Source organism: Amaranthus tricolor, chromosome 9, assembly GCF_026212465.1.
Source record: "Amaranthus tricolor cultivar Red isolate AtriRed21 chromosome 9, ASM2621246v1, whole genome shotgun sequence".
Classification (NCBI taxonomy): domain Eukaryota; kingdom Viridiplantae; phylum Streptophyta; class Magnoliopsida; order Caryophyllales; family Amaranthaceae; genus Amaranthus; species Amaranthus tricolor.
The window spans coordinates 344,982-360,338 of NC_080055.1; positions in this window are offsets into that span (position 1 = coordinate 344,982).

A 15,357-nucleotide genomic window follows, 5' to 3' on the forward strand; every position below is an offset into this window, starting at 1 on the left:
GCAGATTAGTACACTTGTGAACCAATGTTTGTTTCTTGGTCCCTAACATATTGCGAAAATATATTAGTGAGGTAAGCTTATAAAAGACAATAGCATTCTCATCTATTAGGATCCTAACGTTTTGAGCGTCAATACTCTTTAAGAATGAGACTTTTACTTTGGATCATCCTTTTTAGAGATGAAAGCTTGAGATACGAGTTTTTATTTATAGTCCTTAATATAATATTTTAGTGCAACCATTCAACCATATGGAATATCTTCTTTCATAAAAGGGCATGAATATCTTCTTTCATAAAAGGGCATGAATATCTTCTTACAAATTACTTGACGAAAAAACTTGCTGATGTCTTAGCTTGGTTTATTGAATTGGTATAAATTCATTCCATGGAATTTATAATAGAATTATATGTGATTATTCGGATTATCGGGATAGGTTTCAGTTTGTTTTAAAATTGAATTTTGTGTTTATATATATTATTTTTTACATAATTTTATATTTATTTTAAAATCGGGTTAAAATCAAATTCGATTTTAAGATTAGATGAATCTATAGAATCAATCCCAATAGAAATATGAATAATCTGAAACCACGATATGAAATATTATGAATAGGCATGGCCACGGTCCGGGTTGGTCCGGTTCCGTTCTGGTTCCATCCGGTTCCGGTTCCATTTGGAACCTGTCACGACCGGTTCCGGTTCCGGGCGGTTCCAAACGGTTCCTCGGCGGTTCATGAGGCGGTTCCAACTCACGGGACGGGCGGGTCGGACCATCGGTTCCATTTTTATTTTTTCTTTAAATATTTATATAATAAAAAAAATACTATAATATTGCGGACGTCTTTGATGATTACTTGATTATTAGCGAAATTCATTGCTTGTCAAGTTGTCATCGTTATTAAAATATATACTAAAAAGAATGAAAAAAATAAATTAATAAAAAACGAATCAATGATAATGTCGATAAAGATGATTAATAAAAAAAGAGGGAGAAAATGGACTTGAACCTAGTACCCAAAGGAATACTAAGCTGCCTACGTATCCCTAAGGAATCAAAGCCCACGTAGTTCTTTGTCATACCTTTTATTTATAGTTGTTGAATGTTGATTTATCGTTGTCCGATTGATCCTATTCGTCTTCGTCATCATCATCTGGTTGGTTAGTTGCTTCCGCTGACTCTCCTCCTGACGATGATGCAGATGTATCCATCATCATCCATGGATCATCATCGTCGTCTTGATCATCATCATTCCTTAGTCCTTGTGTTCGAATCTCCGCTTGATCCCAATCTTTCTTGCAAACACATATTTGAATACTATGTGGAGCAAGACGAGATCTCTTTTCGTCCAAAACTCTTCTACCTGCACTAAAAGCAAACTCCGACGCAATTATTGACGCATGAATTGCAAGGATATCCTTTGCAATTCTCGATAAAATGGGAAATTTTACTTTCTTTCTACCACTCTAAAATATTATAGCTACCTTGGTCTATTTCAAAGTGGTGTTTAAGATAACTATCTAATTCTAAATATGAGGTGGAGGGTGAAGAAGAAGATGATCCTACAAAACTATCATCTTGACTCATTATATTAGCTATTACCGAATTATAATAAGAGGGACGTGCCGAAACGCTAGCACGCCTAGACGTATTGCGTTTTGGGTTATATACACTAGCGTAATAATCATAGAGTTCTGCTAAATATTTTTTACATGTTCCAACATAATTATGTACATCAGTAGGCGGGCGATCTAACGATTGGTAGTAAAATCCTATTACTTTAGTAAGGATTTCAGTTTTAAAACATGGGTCTAAAATGGTTGCAATTCCATAAATATAAGAAAAATCGGTAAAATATGTCTTCCATTTTTCCATCATATCTGCAAGAATCGGCTTCAAATATGGGTTAGTATCATCATAGGTATGTTTAAGGAGATGATAAAAAATAGTAATACACTCACTTATTACTAAGTGAACGTTCGGTTCATAAACATATGAAAAAATCTTAGTTGCGTGGTCATACGCTTCTAATATATTAAGTACACCTATAGCTAATTCCCAAGTGTCATCAGCTATATAGATATCTGTTAGGGGTGTCAAACAGGTCGGGTTGGGTCGTTTTCAGGTTCGGGTCATATATAAATGGGTCAACAGACCCTTGACCTGAACCTGACCCATTTAATTAAATGGGTCAAAAATTGAAACCCCGACCTGATCTGTTGCAGGTCGGGTCAACCTGCTAATGACCCATTTAACCTGCTTTTTTTTTTCAGGTCATTGAACCCTTATAATTCAGTTCATTTGACCCATTTGACCCAAAAATTACAATATTACAATATTACAATATTACAAAATTACAACATAAAAACTAATTTATGGCTAACACTGTAAAACATTACAAGCTTCATCCATTAATGGAACACAGTAAACATACTTCCATCCATTAATGGAGTTGAAAATCGAACACGGTACAAGCTTGAATTGAAGATCAGGAAGATTGAACTGAAAAATCTGAAAAATCAAAATCAAAATTGGGTCAGAAAACCAAAAAATAGAGTAAATAAAGAAAATGGAGTAAAATCAAAATCAAAACGGAAAATATTACCAGTTTAGTAAAAAAAAATCAAAATCAACACAGTATTAACACAGATTACACAAAGATTACAGTAAAATAAAAATCGATGAAGCAAAAAGCCCAGAAAATGAAACAGAAAATATGAATCTTGCAAAACATAAAGAAAAATGGAGTAAACTGTAAACATAACACAAACTAAAAAATCGAAAAAATCGATAAAAATGAAATAAAAAACAAGATGCAAATTACCAGTTTAGTAAAAATGAAACCCCAACAAATTCGAAAAAATCGAACCCTAAAAAACACAAACACGAATTATGATTAGGAGTTTTCTAAAAAATCAAACAGAAAAATAAAATCGAACATCACAAACACAAAAAAATAAAATCAGCAATGAACATCAAAATCAAACACAAAAAAATCGAACACAATCCAAATCTAAAAAAATAAAATCGATAAAAAAAAACAGAAAAATCGGACTTACCTTGGTGCCGCAAAGAAGATGAAGGAGAAGAGAAGAAGCTGCCTGAGAGAAAAGGAAGGAGAAGGTCGGAATCACAAACAAAGCCAAAGAATTGAAATCACAAGCAAAGCCAAAGAGTTTATGATTAGGAGTTTTCTAGAGATTGGTCAGATAAAGAGAGAATGAGAGAGAGAGAGGGAGGGGGAAAACGGCAAGGACGGGAAAGAAATGTGATTAGGGTTAGGAGTGGGTAGGGGTTAGTTTATATAAGAAATTAATCAACGGTTAGATCAAGACCAAACAAAATCCAACAGTTGAATTATGATTTTATGACTTTATTTAAAATTTTCAATGGGTTAATAAATGGGTTAAATATGGGTCGACCTGACCTGATTGACCCATTTAATAAATGGGTTAAACAGGTTTTTTTCGGGTTTAAATATTCAACCTGAACCTAACCCATTTAATAAACAGATCAGGTCGGGTTGACCCATTTAATTAATTGGGTCAAAAATCTAAACCCAAACCCGCTAATTTCGGGTTGGTTTCAGATCAGGTTAGCAGGTCGGGTCAGCTTTTGCCAGCCCTAATATCTGTACACTCACTATACAGTTGTGTTATAACTGGACGATAAGCAATCGCCTTTCTTAATAAATCGTTGGTTGAGCCCCAACGTGTAGGAGTATCTAATGACCAATACACTTTTTTTAGTTGATATTGGTCACATAATTGTCTATATCGTCTCTTTATCTTTCCAATCCTAAGCCACTTCACTATATCTCTAATTGGTTCTAATAAATCGCTTAATTGTTTTATACCTGCTTGGCAAGATAAGTTAACTATATGTGCACAACAACGTATGTGTAATAAGCTACCCCCAAGGATAAAACTAAAAACAGGTTCGTTATACAAAATTTCTATACATTTAATGTTAGCGGTTGCATTATCAGTAGAACAACAAAATATCTTATCTAATAAGTTCCATTCTCTACATATCTCTACTAATCTATATTTTATGTTTTCACCGGTATGTCTTTCTGGCATTGTCTCAAAAGCAATTATTCTTTTTTGAATAATCCAATTTTGATCTATCTAATGTGCTGTTACACACATATAAGATTCTAAATGTGGGGGAGCAGACCAAATGTCAGTTGTTATGCTAACCCTACCATTAAAAGATTTAAACATTTCAACTAATTCATAGCGCATTGATTCATATAATTTAATTGTGCGTCTTTTAAGAGTGCTCCTAGGGATTGCTCTATATTGTGGTTGCAAAGTTTTTCTAGCGAAACACTCGTGTGCCCTACTTTCACCGTGGTTAAAAGGCAATTCATCACAAATTACATACTTAGAAAATTCATCAATCATATCATTACGATTATATCTAAAAGGCATACTTGTGCTGGGAATGTCCCACTGTGTCTGTCGGCTTCCACTTGTGGTCCCGCTGCCGCTTGCTGCATGAGTTTCTTTTGTGATTCCATGCTTCTTTGCCAAATGTTTGTTAAAAGATCCCGTACCACCACCTAACACGTATTCACAAAACACAATAAATAAATTTTTATAAAATATGAATATATAATGTATGTATAAAAAACTTAAAAAGTATTTACCTCTGGCGAAACTGTATGAAGCTAAGGGCTTTACTCCTTGACTTTAACAAATTTGACAAGTGCATAAGAAAATATCTAGATTGTCGGTTGGTTCTTTTGTGAAATACGACCACACATGTGAAACAGCTCTACCACTAGGAGGTGGCATTGCCGGAAAAGGTTGTCTTACTGGTTCATCTTCATCTAAATAAATAATTTAAAATTATAAAACTATAATTAAATAAATAAATAATTTAAAATATAATTAATTTGAAGAATAAAATTATAAAACTAACCGATAGTTTGGAAATTGACTCGTTTACCACGAGCTTGTCTTTGTTGTTGTTCTTGTAGTTGTTCTTCATGTGATCTTGTTGATGACTGTCGAGATACATGTATCCCAATAGGGGTCGTTGGTTCCTCTTCTTGTTCTTATTCTTCATCAATTTGTATTTCTCTTTCCACTTCTTCTGCATAATTATGTAATTCTGGGTCGTACCTTTCTGGATAATTTGGTTCATAATTATAATTACTAAACGAAGGTGTTGTTGATACCGACGGAGTAGAAGTGGCCTTTCTTTTGGAGGAGCTGGAACCTCCCAATGATTTTGCCACTTTAGTAACTTTTTTTGAGGCTTTTTTCAAAAATGAAGACATGATTGATAATATTGAAATAATAATAAAATTAAGAAATAAATAAATAATTAATAGACTAATTATGTAATTAACTAAATTAAGAAATAATTAAAAGACTAATTATGTAATTAAGAGAATAATTGCGTAATTAAAGAATCAAGTAGAGAGAGTAAGTAGAGAGAGTAGGAGAAGAGATGAGTTGTGAATGAAAATGATTGAAAGTAATGAGTATTTATAGGAAAAATGGCAACGGCTATATAACGGCTACTTTTCACGGTTCCGGTTCCATGGAACCGTTGGGCCGGTTCACCCGGACCAGTTCCGGTTCCAAACCGCGGTTTTTAGGTCCGGTTCATGAAGTTTTTCCGGCGGTTTCACGGTTCCGGCAACTTTTTCCGGCGGTTTCACGGTTCCGCGGTTCGGGGCGTTTCGGAACCGGTTCCGATTCCGGATCCGGTTCCAAGAGGTTCGGGACCGGTTCGGTTCGGGTAACCCGCCCCGTGGCCATGCCTAATTATGAATATGTGATAACAAATTAACAAGTGAAGGTGATAAACAGATTCCTATTACTAGTATAGGTAAGTGGTGAATCCGTGAGTTAAATCCAAGGCGTTTGTTTTTTGGGGAATGGAAGGCTTTTATTTGTCTGCCTCTTATTGGAAGTTTGTTTCTTGAAGATTGGGCACATGACGCCATTCCCCGATGCTCCATTTTCAAATTAATTTTCTATAATAATAATAATAAAACTTTTTTGGTTTCATAATACTTGTTATATTTTTTATTTTTGACAATTTCATATTAATTGCTACATTTTTATTTTTAGCAATAAAATAATCATATAAATATCTACTTTTCTCCTATTTTTATCCTAACCTATACCTCATTAACTTTTCCCTCTTCAATTAAGATTTAAAATGAAGGGTATAATTATAATTATATATTGTGCCCACCTTTACTTAATTCTTGTGTCCATGCAAACTTAGCAACAAAAACAGAACAAAGGAAGTAAATAAAAATAATAATAGTAATAATAATAATAATAATAATAATAATTAGAAAAAATTACCTAAAATAATTCAACCTTCTCATGATATTCTTACAATAATTTCAGCTATTGATTAATCGTGAATAATCTCAATTTTAGGAGGTACTTGCCTTACCTAGAGTAAACTCAGATAATCAGATGACCCGCTATAGTAGGTAATTTACCAAAAATTATATTGAAAATTAATGTATTATTAGGAAAAAATTTTGAAAATTTACATAAAAAATAATGAATAATACAAAAGGTCGGAAAAAATTTTCATATTTAAATTTTTTTTTGACATTTTATTATTATTATTATTATTATTATTATTATTATTATTATTATTATTACTATTGTTGTTGTTGTTGTTGTTGTTGTTGTTATTTGTCAAACGATTCTTCTATTAAACACAAAACAAAAAACATTTACAAATAGGGATGAACCTAGAAATCTAGGGGTCTCCTTGTAAGTTGCATCAGTGTGAAAGGTGAGCCTAGCTTCTAAGAAGGGTTTCTCGCCCTCACGCTTCATGTGCATTATTATTATTATTATTATTATTATTATTATTATTTTGGAGAAAGAAAAAAATTCAATAATCCAGAACAAAACAGTACAAAGAGTACCACTAACAAGAGAACCGTCTCCCTAATTTGTATCAGCATGAAAGGTAGGCACACCTTCTAGGAAGGGTTTCTCATCTTTCACTCTTCATGTGCATAAATGAATGCAAAACTCCAAAGAATGACAAAAGTGATTAACTATACAGAATAAAACTAGTTACTCATAATCAAGAGATTCCTAATTAATCCAAAAGTGTTGTTTATTGACACATTTGATTGGAATATGCAAAACTTTACTCTTGACTGCAAGTTTCACCTGGCAAGTTACCCTATTTACCATAGGAACTTTTAAATTCCAAATAGAATCATTCTAAGCACTCCAGACCTCATACGTAAGACTGCATAGTGCAATAGTAGCAATCTTTCTTTTAGCTGTACCACACTTCCACTTTCGAGATGCAAAATCAGTAAGGGAATCACTAAACATCCTAATACCCAACCATGTCAAAATGTCTCGAAGACATTGAACGCTATAGATACAAGCAAAGAAGAGATGAGTATTGGATTCTGATATCAAACCACATTATGGACAAACGCCAGTTGAGATAAGCCCTAATGCAAACGACTTGTCCCTAGACTTCAATCTCTCATTCACAGCTAGCCATAATATAAATCTAGCTTTAGGAATAGGTATTATTATTATTATTATTATTATTATTATTATTATTATTATTATTAGTGGTAGTATTACTGAGAACAATTCTTTTATGAGACTGTCTCACGGTGAGCACGGAGCTCAAATTCAAAAATAAGAGTGCTTTAAAGTGTTAATTTTCTAAATATTAAATAACTAAAATGAGTATTTTATGTAAGAAAGTGAATGCATCAATTAATTTAGTTGGGCTATTTTGTTCGATTTAGGTCTATCTGATGATGAGATTGTCCTAAATTATATTCTATTTTCTCCAAATGTGTATTTCACATGGTTTTATTTTTCCATTATAAATCTTATGTTTTTGACTAAAATAACCTTATTTGTCCAACACATTTTACTAAAATTACATTATATATTTATTTTCTTACTCCAAAGAAGTATTATGACTTTCTCTTTTTTTGTACCTCTCATTATTATTATTATTATTGTTGTTGTTGTTGTTGTTGTTGTTGTTGTTCAATTGTTGTTATTTTGATTACAAGGTAAGTTTAGAGCCTTAGATAATGAAAGGGTTAACTTAGAATCAAACCATAATTTTGCTCTACAAGTGAAACAGATACAATTTACCATTATTATTAAATATTATTTTAATTTTTATCTCTCCTATAATAATTAGGATTTCTATTTAAAAATTAAAGAGCACATTATTAATTGGAATATAGATACTTTTAGCCCTTTTAGCTAGGGCCATGTGTAAGGTGCTAAAAAGAAATTCTACTAAATTTTGAACTTAATACCATTTTAGTTAATATAATTGAAATTTATACATTATTTAATACCATTTTAGTTAATATAATTGAAATTTTGAACTTAATACCATCGCATGAAATCGTATTATATGAATTTTTAATTTTTTTTCCTTTTTTTATGAATAATTATTATTAATTTTATTTATATTATTATTATTATTATTATTATTATTATTATTATTATTATTATTATTATTATTATTATTATTATTATTATTATTATTATTACTATTATTATTTATTTATTATTATTATTATTATTATTATTATTATTATTATTATTATTATTATTATTATTATTATTGTGATTGTTATTATTATTATTATTAAATTTTTATTTTTGCTTTAATTATAATATTTAATTTATTTTTTAAATATTATTATTATTATTATTATTATTATTATTATTATTATTATTATTATTATTATTATTATTATTAACTTTTTATATTCTTTTAAATATTATTTTTATTATTTTTGTTGGTGATGTTGTTGTTGTTGTTATTGTTAGTAAATTTTTCTTTAATTTTATTTTTAAATATTGTTTTTGTTATTAGCGTTATGATTATTGTTATTGTTCGTGTTATTATTGTTATGATTATTATTAATGTTATTATTTTTGTTAATATTATTATTATAATTATTATGATTATTGTTAATTAAGAAAATTAATTACAATAATAATAATAATAATAATAATAATAATAATAATAATAATAATAATAATAATAATAATAATAATAATAATAATAATAAATATGTTCTTACATTATATTTGTTGATAATGATTAGTTAAATATTGATGTTGCTTATTAATTATTGTCTTTTGTTCATGTGGTTAATTTAACGTAACGTTTAATTATGTTTATTTATTAATAATAGTTAATTAAATTATCAAAAATTGTAGTAAATGGCTGGTACTCACGGGAGAGGAAAGGATTTTTTAAGAAACTTGCTGAGCGGGAATAGTTCTAGGCTTGCCCTGCTCAGAGGGGACCCTCATGAGAGAGGGGTGACGGGTTCTACCAGGAGGGCTAGGCAGGAAGAGGCTGCCAGACACAGTGAGGCCCAACGGTCGAGTACGCTGAACCAAGTGCGTACTCGTTTTGATGACCAGGCTAGCAGCCTCTAGAGTAGTTGGGAGGTTTCTAATGATGATGATAATGATGCTGATGATGTTCAATACCAGGGTCCTGATATTCGCTCAGTGGACTGGACTGTTGTCCGGGGGCCCGACAGGAGTTTCGCACGTGCCGACCTTAGTTCTTCAGGCGCATCTGAGCGTGCCGGACATAGTCTCGTTGATAATGAGCCGCCACGGGGGAGCAGGCGCTCACAGTCCGCTGGAACGGACTGGTTAGTCACATCGCCCCAGCCCGGGGGGCCCACAGATACGCGCCTGATACCCAGCTATGGCGGGCACATAGCTAAAGTTATTTTTGACGGCTCTGAGCGTACGCCTCCGGTTCTGGAATGCCGTAGTAGAAAGAAGCCGTTGGAGGCGATCATCAGACTGCGGGATATGACCGATGCGCTTTACAATGTTCTACCTGCTACTCCCCTCGGCCGGCTACCGTACGTTATGCACCAGCACATCGACTGTGCTTCGATATCGGCCTTCATGGAGAGGTGGCAGCCGGATACGAACACCTTCCACATGCCATGGGGGGAGATGACGATTATGTTGCACGACATGCAACGCATATTGGGCATAGGTATTGAAGGTTCTCTACCAGCTGAGCCTTCTGAGGGGGAGTGGCAGGTCGATATTACTAATCTGTTTGGGGAGCCCATGTTCGAGCTACGATAGAAAGGGATATTCACCAACGGTTGCATCAACGTTGCTGAAGTGAGGCAATTGTGTCATCGGTCCCAGGCTATGGACACCCAGTCGACAGCCTACTACATGGCTATTGTCGGCTCTACCCTGCTGGCGGATAAGACCAGTACCGGCATGCGACCTCACCCGATACTTTCCGTCAACGTCGATCAGGATGAGATCGCCTGGGGTGCGGTGACGCTGGCCTACATGTATCGCCAACTAAGAATGGCATCTAGGGCTAGTTGCAAGACCATTGCGGGTTGCCTCACATTGCTCCAGACATGGATTTAAGAGTACTTTCCCGTCTTCCGCCCTCATCCTCGCCAAGCAGATGTGCCTAATAAGACTAGGGCGGAGGTTTGGTCCACGCCCAAGCCAGGTCGTGAGATCAACAGGCTGAGGGACTGCAGGAGTATACTGGACTGCATGACGGAGACTCGGGTATTGTACATCACATCACACTTTGTTATGCATGTTATTTTAATTTTACATTATTTTTATATGTTAACTTGGCTTGTATGCAGGTGGAATGGACTCCGTACATGACTTCTCCAAGGGCATTGCTGAATGAGCACCCACGCACCACCTTCATCGGGGGTATCACTTGCTTTGATATCGTCGAGGTGTATTTGCCGGAGAGGACAATGCGACAGGTCGGCTTTGTGCAGGCTATTCCCCCCCCCCCCCCCCCCCCCCCCCCCCCCCCTCCTCTTAGACTAACCCAGGCTGTACGACCAGCACACAATACCTACTCTGTGACCTTTGCTTCTCCACCTGTGTACGTGGAGGCATGGAGTAGGTTCCCCTATAGTGCCCGCCTTGGTGATCAGACACTTCATCGGGCATCTGTTTCATCGGGCATCTGTTCCATCAGAGGCTGATCCTAGTTACATTGATTGGTTCAGAGTGTGCTCCCACCCATTCTTCGTCCCCGGCGAAGGACCGAGTGCCGATTTTGGTCCAGCTGAAAGCAGATTGGAATACGTTAGTTTTTTGAATTTATTTGTTTTCTATTGTGTCGTTATGTTATTTAGATGTTATTTAATATCTTATTCACACCCTTTTTCCTTTTTTTCAGTTTCTGAATGAATGGCCGAGTCGAGTCACTCCATTGGCGAGATTGCCTGCTATTGTGGAAATGAACCGCCGGGAAAAACATGCTTTAGATGTATACCTTGGTGATGTTAAAGATTTATTTGCCGTATGGCAAGCTTATAAGGGGCATGGCCCTTCATAGTCTGTATTTAAATTAATTCACATTAATGCATTTATTTATTTACATCAACGCTTTTTACATTTAATTCATGTTTACATCAATGCTTTTATTAATTTACAACATTACTATACATATTGAATTTCATCTACAATTTCTATAGTAATGACGTACACAATAGTATATCTATGGACTATCTAAAATTTGAATTTCATCTACAATTTCTATAGTAATGACGTACACAATAGTATAACTATGGACTATCTACAAATTGAATCTCATCTACAATTTCTTTAGTAAAACTGAATAGTGATTTACACATCACGTTACACTATGGACTATCTAAATTTACAGCATCTTCAGCGGTGTTATTACGTTGTGGTGGTTGTGGCCCGCATAGTTTATTCCAAAGCATAATCCTACTAGTAAAATGTGTTTCTATATGTCTGGAAAAATTGTCAACTGCTTCTCTCCAACGTTGATGGACTGGTAGCAGTGGAGATGAATCGTCGTTCATTAATAGTTGAACAAAATGATTTCTTTTCACCCAACATATATGTATAACTTTATTTACAATATGCACGCCCGATGCTTTCCTTAACGGAAGAACCAAACAGTTGTACAGCGGATTACCGTCAGCAGAACCATAATAACCAAGGCCAATGTTCAGAAACGTTGCTGCAGAGTACAACGCCATCAGTGCATCCATCCAGTGAATATAAGGAGCAGGAGCATTGCCGTGTGAACCAATTCAGAATATAGAATCGTCTAATGACTCCTGCGATAGATACAAACTTAGGTATTGGTCTCTGTTCATTTGCATTTCCATACACATAGCACGTCTTAAAAAAGGCCATGCCTCCTCGCCTCCCAACTCTATGGCGGCAATAGCTCTAAATCCACAGTTACCATCACCTAAGACATCAATCCAATCAAACAAGTAAGGAGGAAGAATGTTCGGGATGTGATTAGGCCATGGAAACAGTGAAAAATCACGACCTCCTGGATCATCTGAGGTTTGTGTAACGGATAAGTTGAAGCTAAAATTAATTCCAACTGAGGCTTGTGTTTCCCGACCACTAGATCTACCACTTGATCTCCCGCGGGATGAAGATCTAGACCCTCGACCACGAGAAGATGATCTACTATATTCAAATGCGCTTTTATTTCTTCTAAGGGTTTTGCTTGTGGTTGGTCTTCCCTTTCTAGGTGGACTTGCATAAGGCTCAGGTATATCGGCTCCATCAGGGTGTAGTTCATACTCAAGTACCTGAGAAAAGCGTCGTACAACTGCGGGATCATATTTTAAGACTTCATCGACCAAAGATTGAAAGTACTCTTTGTCATCGGCGTTCGCGTGTCGTACTCCTTTATTGGTGTCATCTCCTACCTCTGTGTACGTCAAAGTACTCCAGAATGGATGAATGTCATCCAAATACAAAAGCACCTTGTGAACCGATGGACATATATAAATAACAAGCACACAAAAATCCATGGGTGCGTTGAAGTACACAACCGCATTTGTTAAGTACATAATCACCTAAATCTAACATACGGTTATACTCAAGCCACAGCTGCTCCAAGGCATAGATAGATACATGGCAATATAAAGGTCTAAAGAAATGTTGTCGCAACGATCTTGCTACATTCATGGATTCCTGTAGCGCTTATCGAATCCTAGCTTGCTAGTTTGTAATATGTGTGTGTGCCCTTTTAAACAAGGTATCAAATGAGCTATTATCGCTACCAAGATAATACTTGAAAGAAGAGTGTTGGCTTTCAACACTGCTGGTAGTCTGGTTACTCATGTGTAAACATTCATTTGTCCACGCAGGCATAAATTTCTCTCTAAGTTGAATCAAGGTTCCAGCCAAATACCGAACGACCTTTATGTTCCTAATCGATCAGGTAGTCACGATCGATTGCCATCTCTGTTCAAATTCGTCGATTGTAGAACTTTCAACCAAGGGGTTCCATCTACTTTTCCTGAATACCTGCCCTTGTTGATTTCTTTTCCCGCCACACAACTTGTCCACCATGTTCTCAACGTCGTATGCAATATGCCAAATGCATAACAAATGCCGCACATCCACATTAAACACAATATTGAACGTAATTAAGACATATTCAATAAATAGAACGACAATAATTAATCAACAAAACCTTTTTACCTGGAAAGACGTCACGAATAGCTGCAGATAAATCTTCATCTCGATCAGTTACAATGACGCTAGGAGTATGAGCTGTGCCAAAAATATCTCTCAATCCCTGCAACACCCACGAATATGACAGAACTGCCTCATCTCGCATCAAACAGAACGCAACCAAGAAGTTGTGATTGGTTGGTGTCATTTCTATTACTTCACACAGTGGCCACTTTTGTTTGTTTGTTTTGTACGTTGTATCTATCAACACAACATACGGCCACGTACGTATCATTTGGATAGAGGTAGGATTTGCAACTAATAATCTGCTCAATCCCCCTTCATTATCTAAGTCTGTCCAGACCACGTAATTAAGTTCTGTGGCCATATAAAGACAGTGTTGAAGGGGAGTCCTACCCTCCATCTCTTCCCTCCTTATTGATTGCCTAGCATTATAAATCTGATTCATACTAGTAAAAAAACCAGGAAAATTTTCTCTAATAGAAATCATGATAAAGGTCGGTTGCATCCCGATTGCACTAAGTTGTCGTATGTGCTCCCAAATATCTACATTGATCCTATTTGCCCTTACATGACCATCTCTGTACACTAAGAACGGGTGTTATGTCTTCCTTTTTCACCAGGACACACCCTTACCGTCCAAGGTCTTTCTCCTGGTTTACGACTACTTGCTACAATCAAAAATTTACACCCACAACTTCTACTTTTACAACCAGGTCGGGCAGCATTATCTAGATTATGTAAATCACCCCTAATATTACCATAGCGGTGACATCTTAAATACACACTAACTCTACAACGTCCTTCTTTTTGTTTATAAGAAGCACGTGTAAATTGAAAACCAATTGTTATTGCTATCGGATCGGCCCAACTATGCAATTCATCTAAGGAATCAAATTCTCTATCCATAACAAATATACCGGAGTAATCTATGTTGTTTCCTAAGTTTTCAAAGTCCTGCGAATTTGAAATATGAAACAAACTATACATCAGGTCATTAAAAAATTATACATACAAACATTAATAATAAAAACATTCAATAATAAATAAAAATTATAAATTACTTTAATAATTAATATTAAAATATTAGTAATAAAAATTAATATTAATTAAAAATTATAATTTAATTAAATAATTAATATTAAAATAATAACAATACAAAAAATATAATAAAATAATTGTAATAATAATAAAACAAATTAATATTAATAATAAGAAAATAACAATAATAACATATAACTATAAATTATTTAAATAAATAATAAAAAAATAATAGTTATGTTAATAATATAAACTACTTACATTAATAATAATAATAATAATAATAATAATAATAATAATAATAATAATAATAATAATAATAATAATAATAATAATAATAATAATAAGGGATATTATCAATGGTACCCCTGTACTATAGAAAAATAACAATGGTACCCTAGTGTATTTCAGTGGTACCCCCCAAGTATATGCTAATTACAACCGTGACACTAATAATGATTTTTCCGTTAAATGTCTGTTAATTTTTGAATTTAACCTAACCATGGTTAGTTTCTAATTGTTTAAATATCCAGCATCACTTCAAACACACGATCTTCTTCTCTTTTCCATCTCCTCTTCCTTCTCTGCTTCCATGGCTGCTTCCTCAAGGATCTCATCATTCTGCGGTAAGGTGTATTCGAGTAATACCAAAAGACGACATGGAAGCCCTAACGTTAATTCCATTGAAGTTGGTGATAGCTAGGTAAGGTTGAAGAAATGTTACTGTGACCCAACAAAATTCTATGATATAAGGGTTTTGGGTTCAATTAACAATCTGGGAAGAATCTACTACAAATGT